The 12,487-nt window shown below is 35.2% G+C and overlaps 1 long non-coding RNA gene across 7 annotated transcripts in view; it reads right to left on the bottom strand.

Annotated features, from left to right (window-relative positions):
* LOC125281477 (uncharacterized) overlaps nt 1-12,487 on the bottom strand; it is a 438,012-nt gene that overhangs the window by 166,992 nt on the left and 258,533 nt on the right. Inside the window, exon 3 of one of the 7 annotated variants that reach the window (XR_008957339.1) lies at nt 718-843. The exons of the other annotated variants lie outside the window; for them this stretch is intronic. This is a non-coding gene — a long non-coding RNA (uncharacterized LOC125281477). The remainder of the gene's footprint in view (nt 1-717; nt 844-12,487) is intronic. 7 annotated transcript variants of the gene reach the window in all.

Raw genomic sequence — 12,487 nt, 5'->3', positions numbered from 1 at the left:
TTTGTTTCATCTGCCTGAGAAAAACAATTTCAATTAATGATGCAACACCTCACGGTCCCCTTTCTTAACCTGTGTCCAGCTCAGCAGCCTTTTAATGAAAACCCAAGTTCAGTAATATGAAGGTATCCATTTCCCTGGAATTGACTACACCCAAATTATCCCTTTAATAAACTGAATATACTGGTGCCTGAAACTCAAATCAGGGACTTAATACAGTAATGAGTCTGTTTTTTTCCCCAACAATATTGCACATAATTATATTCATGAATTTCATTTCGTGAGCTCTATTTCATACTCTCCTCACATTAAGAGGGGCAACGTTTTGTTTCGTTTTGTCTTATGAACTCAGTTAGCATTTCCAAGTGTCAAAGCAGAGACGATGGTAGCATCCGCCAAGACACTGTCCTTTGAGATGAGCTAAGTGCTAGCCTCTTTGCCACCGTATCTGCCTGAATGCTCCGTTCAGCTTGAGATTTTTTTAAAATTTGAAGCGCTCTAGTTAGTCGGTGTCCTCTATCCCTCTGTAAGAAAGACATTTCTATGATTAAAGCATATGTGTTGGATGCCAAAACTACCAACCCAAAAGTGAAAAATTAAAACATTTTTGGTGAGTTATGTTTTCATTTGTTTTTGGCTATAGGATTAAAAAAATGGCCAGTTTAACTGTTGATGAAGTACACTGTGTGGTCCCAAGGACTATGGTTTGGTGCCACCTACCAGATGACTTCCCAGTACACTCAGGCTCTCAGACGGCTCTATACTCCGTGACTCCAGAGATCATTTCCTACGTAATATCTCTTCTTAATAAAGCAAAAGGCATTCATACTGGTATGAGATGAAAGCCTAGAAATATACAATTTAAAGATGGAAGCTATTACTTTTGTGAGAAATAGGAAAGGATGCTAATAAACAACATTTGTCAAAGGTAAGGTTACAGATAAACAGCACTCCAGATTGGTACTGACAATTACAAGAGATGGAATTTATATGGAGAACATTGACTCAAATTTCATCTATTAGAGCTTCATAAACTAGGAAAAGAGTGGAAGTGGGAAGAAGGTACCGAGAAACTTTCACAGTTTGTCTATGCATGCTTAGTTCAAGCAAAGTTTTAGACCGCTGTGAGGTCTAATCATTAGATTCAAGTGTGAGCTTTTAGAGGAGGGTGAAGGAAAAGGGAGATGGGAAAAACAGATCACACTGAAAAAAAGGAAAATTAAAAGAGAACCGAGATCAAAGGAAATAATAAAAGCAAGAGATGGGATGATTAAAAAGGGAAATGCTGTTATACAGAAACCAAAAAAGCTAGCAACACATAGCACTAAGGTTTGGCAAATTTCATTTTGTTTCAAATAGGAGCTAAAGCAAAAAATTGAGGTTTAAACTGTTGAAAAGCCAGCTTATGAAGCTTAGGATTTAATTTCAAACTCAGCTTTTCCCCATTTTTCTAGCATGGAGGTTTTCTTTTTTTCTTTTTAAAAAAGAGTCTTTGATCTTGTGCCTTAACGAGTCTGGTCAATATGTAAAGAATCAAAATTGTGAGTGTTGATGCCTCTATTTTGTTAAATCAAGTATTAAACATTGCACTATTTGTGTGGTCTGAAGACTATTGGAATTGTACTTTGAGGTGTTTGAAGATTCTGGAAACAAAGTGCCTAACCAGAAAGGCAGAGTAAACCTTTTTTTTTTCCCTTGGGGGCCAGAAAGACATTTTATTTATTTAGATGAATTAAGCTGAATAATATAAAAATGATCAATTCTCCATATCAGAGTTGATCAGTAATTACATCTGATAAGTCCAAGTCATTAATAAATGTGGATCCTGGCAACCCAGTGTGCAACCTAACAATCTGTACTATTTCTCATTCTAAATTCAACTAAACGAAAACTAAACTCTCTTTTAGTCCACTATCAGAAATTAATGAACAATTAAAAAAATTCAAACTCTACCTATGTTAGAGAAATAGCTAGTCTACTTCAGAGAGTTACTTTTGAAAAAAAGCAACCCTAAACAATTTAAACATTACTGATTGATTTTCTATGTATGGTTTTTATAATTGGACCTACCACTGATTATTAAAAGGACTACCACAGTTTACTGATCACTAGCTGCAAATACTATGCTAAATAAGATATAAATATACATATAAATGCAAATGTAAATATAAATATATACCCAAATGAGACAGGTGATATTAACAGAGGGAATTAGAAACTCTTGATTTATTTTCTAGTTTTTGAAGTTACAGCTTTAAATGCAAGCCAATAGAATTGATTATCAAATTAGCTGGTCTATTTTTCTAACAATAATTAACTTGTAAACTGAGTGCATATCTTGATTATTATGTTCTTAATTTTTTCTTTGGGAAGAAACATGTGTTTGGCTGAATGGAAGGCAGATAATCAAAAATGAGTCACACGTATCCCAAGAAAGCTACAAAAATAAATAGAGTTTAATAACTACCATTTGGTAACAGTTACACAAAGTTACTTTGCATAATTTTTTAATTAAACTTAAATGTACACTCATACTTATATAGAACATAATCACCATATGCAAATTATTTTAAATTATCTTAACTGCTTCAAATACATATTATTTATATATCCTAAAGCTCTTTTTTAAAGACTCAACAACCAAATAGGATAAACATTATTGAGAAGTTCTGGATAGGTAGTCCTGAGGTTATTATTTTTCTTAGTTTGTTTTTGTTTTGATCTGAGGTTATTTTGAAATGCAAAATTTACAAAGGGCTACTGTTTTGTAATTAAATCTTATAGCAGTAGGACATGTTCTCAGAGTCTATTGAAATGCCTGTATTGGACTTTTCAGGCAAAACAATTCTGAGAACAAGAAACAGAGAACGAAATGCAAGCTGAAATAGATAGGGATCTCAGATAAATGTTAGGGCGTATTTATCAAATGTTAAACCAGAGGTAGGATTTTAGTTGATAGAAATGGGGGAAAGCTTTTATAGGGAAAAGGAATGAAATATACCAGTTTGACACAATTATAGGGTATGTGAAGCAGACTTAAGAAATTTAGTGAGGAAAAAAGAAGGTGAGACTGGACGGGAAAGGTGATAGTCATCTGGACCACAGATATGGAGTTTATTTTGTGGACGACTGGGACTTGTTGATATTCCCCACACAGTGCGGTCAGGATATGCTATGGGTCTAGGTAGCATGGTGGCAGCTGTAGATTAAAGGCAGTTAAGTGGGAAGACTGGAAGGTGAAAGACTCTTAAGAAATGGTGTTAAATATTTAAAAACTTTATCCACTAATTAGTATAAATGAAAAAAATCTAGTTTAGAATAACAGACTGCAAATTTTTATGGTTATCTAATTAGCAAACATTACACATCATAAGACTTTCCGATACGGGCAAGAGAGAGGTGAATTTAGGAGTCTTGCAAATTTCTCATGGTAATATAATTTGGTACTATCTTTCTGGAAAGAAATTTTTCAAAATGTATCAAAAGCTCTACGTTGTAGGAGTATAGTAATTCAATTTCTAGAAATATATCTAGAGGAAAAATTGAAATGCAGATAAATATCTCCATAAAATAGGAGTCAGATACATATATGAAACAAGATATTGAGCTGATGTCAAATTTTTACTTACAAAGAAATTTTATTTCATGAGAAAGTACTTATTGAATTAATATTAAAACAGTGATAAAAGCAGGTAAAACATATTTAGATATTAGCTAAAAATACATGTATTTCATAAAACTAAGCAGTAGCTGAAGGAAATAGCATAAAAATGTGAATACCTATTTTTTTTCTGGAGGAGGGGGTTATTCATTTATTCCCACAGTAAGCAGTTACCGAGCATCTAGAACACCTCTGTCATCATTTAATATGGTGCCAGGAATACAAAAATAATTGAGCTTATAAAATATTAGGGAGAGTTAGATACTGAAGAACTGCAGTGAATTGCTCTGCTTGATACCTCATTATAGAGTGGGTTTTGCATAGGAGAGTGTGGACGTACTTAAAAGGGGATCTGAGCAGGAAATACACCGAGGCAGGAGTGGGGGCCTGCCGCGGGGCAAGAGCATACAGGAAGTAGGAGGAAGACTGACAAAAAGAGGCTACATTGGGGAAGGTGGTGAGGCCAATTTTTGCAAGTTGTAGAGGGAAGGATATCAGGGGAACAAAATGAGGGATAGCTTTTAGTTAAAATAATGGAAATCTCACAAGAGTAAGGAGAAGTTAGCCATGAATCTGGGAAAGACTGAGTTAGATCAAGCTGAATGGAATGAAAGTGTCAAAAAAAGAAAGATGTGTATGTAAGCTGATAAATGAAAAAATAAACATCTCCAAAATGCTTCCTTCAAAAAAGTCGAGATTGGATTCATGTGGCTATAAGAGGAAAAGTCTAGTTTCTACAAAGAAAACAGTTTTTTTCTTAATGCAATTTATTGTCAAAAGAGTTCTTACAAATTTTCATCTCCTTTTATGAATACATGAATTTTCAAATTTTAAAGCAAAGATGACAAAAAATTTATATTCTAATGGATTATTGATGCTAAAGCTATGAACTTTTTTTTTTTTTTTGCTCATGAAATTCTAAACTGGAAAAATATCCTAGTAGTTAAACTTAAGAAGAGATTTATTTTTGGATACTAAATTAAAGATAAATTCTATAAAATTGGACACAAGCTTCTTGCTAAAAGTAGATTGGAGCAATATTAAAATAAGCAAACACTTACTTTAATTATATATTGCTTCAAGAAACTCACGAAAATACCAGCCTTGATGACATAACTCAACATTCATTCAAATAACCATTCTGTCCCACTTCTGCCTCACCCCACCTTCCCCTCACTCTGCTTTTCCCTCACCTCTAACTCATCCTCTTGTAACCCTCGAAGTCATACTCCTACACAAAACCTATGATAACTTCAGAACCTAGGAAGGGAGGTTTCTTGTTTTGTTCTTAATCTCAGTCTTTAGAAAGTTAAAAAAAAAAAGTTATCTCTGAAAACACTCCAAATTCTTTTGATACTCATTGACCATACACCAGACAGAGCTATATGTGACTATGTGGTCAAGGAAATTTCTACCAAAGAAAGAAGGATGGGCAGGAAAGACAATGAGAGGTCAAGATTTAGGCTGATAAAGGATCAAACCATGTAATGTATTCGTGAGCAATGACTGATCTTCAAATTATCTCAAATAATTTATTGTTTTTTGTTTGTGATGCAAATTGCTAAAAAATCACTTTTTAAATATGCCTGCAAGTGACTATTATAAAAGATAGGCTTTGTCTGTTTATGACTTGGACATAGCTCAATATACATATTTTTAAATGACAATTATGGTAACATAGCGAAAATAATGATATAAATTGTCTGACAACATAAATTAGAAAAAATCCATTATCAAATTAAGTAATTAAGTTTTATCTCTAGTTTTGATAAGGTTTATTGATTCACTTGAATTATATCTTGATGATGATGAAATATAGTAAAATCTGAATAATAAAGAATCCTACAACACTTCAAGACTATGGAATTGATTCAGCTATACGGCATTCCACCTTATATCATCTTACTAATATTGATCCCACAGAGATCTCACTAATATGTATAGGTCTAATTAACAGTTGAATATAGCTTGACTAAAATGTGTAGCCTAAAATATATTTTATATGATTTAATAACTGCCTAAAACCTATTTAATTCTCAAAGGAAAAAAAAATGCCTTCTCAAACTATGTTTCTTTCTACGTTCACTTAACGTTTCTATAACTTTATTTTACAGTGGTAGAAAATGAAATCATTTTTCTTGATTATGCTAATTCGTATGAAGGCAACATTAGACAGAAAAGGAATTGAGCAATATGTTATTAAGATCAAATATTGAATTTATTTTTACTCCCATTTATTTTTATGTTATTGGCATTCATTTTGATGAGCTAATGCAGGAAAATATTGCCATGGTTAAGTGAGTTAGATCACTGAAAACACACTTCTAGAAGCTTGTTCTTTGGGGCACCTGGGTAGCTCAGGTCATGATCTCCAGGTCCTGGGACAGAGCTCCATGTTGGGCTCCCATCTCAGTGGGGAGTCTGCTTCTTCTTCTCCCTCTGCCTCTCCCCCTGCTTGTGCTCTCTCTGTCTGTCTGTCCTCTCTCTCAAATGAATAAATAAAATATTTTTTAAAAAAGAAGCTTGTTCTTCTTGAAGTGAGTTGGGTGCCATAACATTATATATATATATTAAAAAAATCTGATATGGAGAAGTAGGATCCTGAATGTTGAGTAAACTCTAGTCATGTTTTTGTGCTCATATTTGAACAAGGTGGGTTTGAAAACTTATGAGGTAAAATATAAAGTGGACAGTTTAAACATAAAATTTGTAGAATTAGAACAAACACCAAGATTTGGTTGTTCTTTTTATTTTGGAAAGATTCTTCCTAGACTTTAGATCCTGTCTTTCAAAATATAAGGCATCTATTAAATAAGTCAGCCCACATTAATATTCAAATACATTAAATTTATGGGTGAGACTTCTGTCAGATCAGTCCTACATTTATACTTTCATGTAATCCACTAGCTCACCATGGTTTCAAGTTCTGAAATATATGGCATATATTATGGCAGGACTACTTCATTTACATCAACGAATTAACTTGCACTTACATCTTCATACTGATTATACCCAAATCACTATCTTTATTCTAGGTTTTCCTCTTAAGGGCCAGATTTATGTATTCAAGTCTACTTACATAACTAACTGAATGTACTCCAAACACATCAACCTCTCAACATGTTCATAATTGACCTCATCTTTCCCCTAACCTGTTTTTTGTACTCAGTTAATGGCACTTTCATTTCCCAATCTTTCTCTCAAAACTTGGGAGTTATCCAAGATTTTCAGGTTATGTTAACCTTCTACACAACATTGGTGAAGTCTTGTCAATATGATAGCGAAAATACTTCCTGAATAACTTACACAACTATACCTTCTCTCATTTTTTTCTTTTTTGATCACTCTTCTTTTTTGACCCTTTTTACTTGATCAATTTACTTAGCTTTCATGGTTGCCAAAACTTCCAGAGACCATACTAAAATGTAAATTCATTCCCATTCTTAAATGTATTCATTTGTTCTATACTATCTTCAACACTTAATTCAAAGTCATTAGCATTGCATTCTTGTAGCCTAGCCTATGCTAGCTCCTCTTGCCCCGACCTATCCTCTGCATTCCAAAGACCGTATTATTAGTCCTCAAGCATGTTTTTCTGGCCATCAGTATTTGTTTATGGTACCTGGTACTCCCTTTTCCATCTTGTCAGTCTGTCTAACTGTTCCAGTTTCCTTCCATATCCCTTCCTCTGGGAAGCCATACTTGAGGTTTTTGGCTCCACCTAGGGTTGAAAGCTTATCCCCTGTGCTCTTAGGTCTCTGGTGCATCCCTCTGAGGACAGAGCACCTCACTTATGCCTGTGAGTCTAGTACACAGTATATGATATGCTCAATACTCATTGATAAAATCCACAAATGAATAAACACTTAAATAGATGAAAATAAATGATGGGAAGCTACCTGCATGCTTTCTAAGTTTGGGCTGTTAAATATTCTGAGTTTTAAAATGCTCCACTTACATTCGTACATTTTGTATTCTATATATTTTAGATAGTTCAGTGAAACTGAGTACTAAAACTTAACATCTGTGCTCATCGTGTGCAGAGGAGGAGGATGGCATCGCATAAATTTTGTCTACCTCTTTCATAAAAGATAATCCAAAAGGGTAATTTGAGAAAAATCATAATTTATTCATCCACTACTTTACCATTCTGGCTTTTCCATTAACTGGGATGAAAAAAAATTACCGAGTAGGCATTATGGTTGAAGTTTTAGGGACGTAATGACAGCTGTGCTGTTAATGTCTCCATTTAGTTGAAATCCTTTGGTTTTGGACTGCTATGTGGAAAAACTGAGTTTGTGGTTGGGAGACTGAAAAATGAGAAAGTATTCCCTCCCAACTGACTATTCACTTTGAGTTTCACTGCAGGTGCTTGAGTTGACTGGAGATCTGACCTTTACGATAATTTGAATACATGAAGGGTTCAAGAATCTATTTGGTTTCTTTGGGCATCTTAAATTAGAAGATGCTCAAAGGTCACTGCTGATAAGACTGAGAAATGAGGTTTGTTGTGAAAAGGAATAAGAGGTAACAGAGCTATCACAGGATGACAATGAGGTAAATACCGGTTAAAGTTTTCCCTTTTCTCAGTCTATTACTCTCTAAACACAGAGGCTTATAAAATGCTAGTTCTCTGAATTGTAAAGTATATTTTAAACATTTTCTCTGAAACCACCAAAACAGGAAGCGAATTTTCCTTTCTAATAATAGTAGAACATGAAAATATGCCCACAAGCAAGGCAAAGCAGAAAACTAAGGCAACTGTAAGGGTAAATTTGGCACAAGGCTGTTTCTGCCTCAATAATCCAGGTAACTGAAACTGAAACAGGTTCAGGCCTGCAACTGGCACAGTTTTCCTCTTCTCTCTGGTAGCAGAGACACAGGACATTTTCACTAGTCTGGAACCAGGTTTAAGCTATAGCATTTTTCTCTGTCTCTGGTACATTTTGAAATATGGAATGAATTACTTGAGTTTCAAATGATATATTCAGCAATAAGTTTGTTTGACAGCAATAAGTTAATGAGAAAGTAAAGCTTTCACATGATTCTGTGCAGACAGAATTGACACGTAGATCCCTTGCTGTATACACATAACTGTAATACATGTACATAAATACATACAAAACTACATAGGTACTCTTCTCCAGTTTTGACCTTCTCTCTTCCTCAATGGGCACCTCAAATTTAATGTCTAAAACTGGATTCTTTTTAGGTCTCTCCCTGCTTTCCAAATACTTACTCATCCTCGGATATACCTTAGCTCAATATAGGATATCACTATCCATCCGGGAACCCAGGGCACGAATCGGGAGTTTTCCAAGCTTTCATTCTTTCTCTTTGCACTGTGATTGACCCGTCCCCCTTCCACTACCCATTAACTGGGAAGTTCCACTGATTCTACTTCTCAAGGGACTCCTGAATTTGTGTACCAATGCCCCTCCCCTATGCTCCATCCCTTCCATTATTGCTCTCTGTTAGGTCTTTGTCTTTTCTTGCCAAGACTAGTGAAATGGACTCCTAATTAGTATCACTGTGTCTGTTCTTCTCCCTGCACTTAGTCATCTATTATCATACTACCATATAGTCTCACAAAGTCATGTTCCTATTACCCATAGATAAAGCACGTGGCCTTAGTGTTACAAAGAAATGTCTCCATCACCTGGCTTCTACTTAATGTCTCCATTCTCCACACACACCCCTCTGTCATATAATTTTTATTTCACTGCAGAAGATTACAAATTTTCCCCTTCCCCCTACTAAGCACTGCTATTTCATGCTTCCATAACTTTGCCTAGTTCCTCTTCTTAGAGTTGTGTTTACCTCTGGTTGGTCAGCTAGCTCAAATAAGTTAAATTCTTCATTCACTCTACAAATATTTATTAAGCACCAACAAGATACCAGCTACTGGATTAAATGCTGAGTATCAGATTGTGTTCCTTCCCTATCCTGCTTTTCACATTTAGTTTAGTTTTCATTAAGACCCTTCATGGGCATCATCTCCTCCAAGACACCTGAGAGGCTGGTCTATCCCCTGTCTTCTGTACCTATGAATATTCCAATGAATGTCCCAATCACTACACTGGAAACATGTTTGCTTATCTGTCTTACCCAAAACACTGTGGTCATTGTACGGCAAGTTCTCCTGTCTTATTCTTCTTTTCATTTCCCAAGTCCAGTGTCTGGTCCATGACTATTGCTTAATAAATATGTTTTTAAACTGAGTTGAATGTTACTAAGATTGAAGATTGTCAATGTAAATTAAATTTACTGCAATTCTTTCACCTCCCTGCCATAATTATTTTTTTTTAATTCTCGTGCTATTCTTTCTGTCATTGTTTTTCCTCTTTGCTATCTACATCTCCTCTCTCTTCACTTAAATATTTGGAAAACTGTGCATAGACTGTCATCGAGAAGTGGTATTAGCATTGGCCACTTTTTTGGTCAGAGGAGCTTAGTCGTGTTTTGCCAGCAATGGAAATTCTAAGTTTCAGGTAGTTCAGAGAGAAAATGAGTTCAGAAAGGAAAGGGAGAACAAGAAAATGTTCTATAGAGGGGAATGCTACTGGAACCAGTGCTCAGGATGCAATGAAATCAGATGTGGAAGGAGTCGCTATCATCCAGTATTGGAATCCTGAGCTGTTACTGACTTTTTAAGGCTCCTGTCTTTTTATACCCATGACACAACATGAACATGCATGCAAGTGCACACATACACGCAGATACACACATGCACTCACACATACATAGGCATACTCTTGTGTTTTATTATGCCTGAATTGCCCATTTCTCTACTTTACAAACTAGAAATACCCTACTCATTCTGCAGGTTCCAGGTCAAAATCCATTATATCCTAGCTCACATTTACCCCACTCTATTCTGATCAGAATGACCAAAAACTGTTGTAAATGACCACATTCTTTAAAAATATTTGTTTATTTGAGAGAGAGAGAGAGCAAACGTGAATGCAAGAGTGCCACGAGTAGGGGGAGGGGCAGAGGGAGAGCATTTCAAGCAGACTCCCTGCTGAGCGTAGAGGGGCTCCATCTCCAACCCTGAGATCATGACCTAAGCCAAAATCAAGAGTCATATGCTTAGCTGATTGTGACACTCAGGTCCCCCAAATGACCACATTTTTAATGTCTAACCCATTGTGAATAAAAGATTATGGTAAATACAATTTAAATTAACTATTAGATAAATGAAATAAAAAAGGCAGGTAAAATATATCCAATATATTGTTTTATAATAATTAGATTTAGTGGAAATAAAATCACTTTGTCAAAATGCTAAAGAGGTCTCTAAATGTTTATTCCCAATTTCTCTACTATGTCATCATGAACCAGAAACAGCATGTAAACTGGAAACAGTCCATAGACCATGCTTTGAGAAACACTGCTCTAGGGAAACTAGTATTAATTTACATAGTAGCCAGTGTACGCATGGTCACTAAGTAAATTAAAGAACAGAGGAAGATACCAAAGCTTGGTGGGTTGTTTTTTGTTTGTTTGTTTTCCTATTTTGGACATGTTTTACACTTTTCTCTTTAAAGTTTTGAAATATTTACTATTAGCATCACCCAAATGATTCAAAGTCGGTTTCCCTAGAAAGGTTTTCATACATGAATTCATTCCTCACTAGCATTTATTGAGCACAGGCTATATACCAGACACTATTCAAGATGCTGAGATCCAAGTTTATATAAGCTATGGTTCCTGCATCAGACAAATCCAAATTAAAGGTCATTCTAGCAAACAAGTGGAATGTAATCTTCGAAAATATTGGGGTCATGAAAGTTAAGGTAAGTCTGTGGAACTTTTCTACATTTAGGGAGACCAATACAATGTGACTACTGAACAAGACACATCATTTAGAAACAAATTCTTACATTCTAAAGGATAGTAGTTGGAATTTATTTGGACAACTGATAAAACTTGAATGGAATCTGAGGATTAGATGGTAGTAATTCACCAATGTTAATTTCCTGATGTATTAGTCAGCTCAGGCTGCCATAACAAAATATCATAGAGTGGGTGGCTGAAGCAACAGGAATTTGCTCCTCATAGGTTTGGAGGCTGGGAAGTCCAAGATTTAAGTGCTAGCCAATTCCTTTCTTTGGTGAGAACTCTCTTCCTTGCTTGGGTCCTCAGATGGCAGAAAAAGAGAAAGGAAGCAAGCTCTCCAGTGTCTCTTCTTATAAGGGCACTAATCCTATCATGAGGGCCCCACCTTCATGATCTCATCTAAACCTACTTAGCTCCCAAAGGCCTCTTCTTTAAATACCATTACAATGGGGATTAGGGCTTCAACATTTGAATCTGGTGGTGGGGTTGGGGATACCTGAGTCCTTAGCACCCAAGATTGATGACTTTATTGTGGTTAGGTGAAAAATGTCTTTGTTTATGAGGATATACAGACTAACATAATTTCGGAGCAGTAGGTAGGAAATTTACTTTTAAATAGTTTTCTGTGCTGTACTTAAAAATTTTCTTTAAGTTTATGATTGTTTCCAAAAAAAATTTAAAGATATTGTTTCTGGTCTTAAGATTTTTAATTCTATTTGGTAAGAGAGATATGTAAGCACCTGTAATTAGATACCACTTAGTGCAGGAAAATGTGTGATAGTATAAGAAAGTACTGAAATAGCAGAAGGAAGGGTGAGTTTGTCTGGAAGGAAAGCAGGAGAGACATCAAAAAGGAAGTAAATCTTAAATAGGTCAGATAGGAAAACAAACCAGGGCCCATTGGATCCATTTTTACTTAGTAATAATTATGTGACAGGATTTGCATGTTTGATATATATTTTTGCCATGAATTTGACTTCCTTTTGA

Source organism: Ursus arctos, unplaced genomic scaffold, assembly GCF_023065955.2.
Source record: "Ursus arctos isolate Adak ecotype North America unplaced genomic scaffold, UrsArc2.0 scaffold_4, whole genome shotgun sequence".
Taxonomy (NCBI): domain Eukaryota; kingdom Metazoa; phylum Chordata; class Mammalia; order Carnivora; family Ursidae; genus Ursus; species Ursus arctos.
This window is presented reverse-complemented; position numbering and strand designations above follow the sequence as displayed.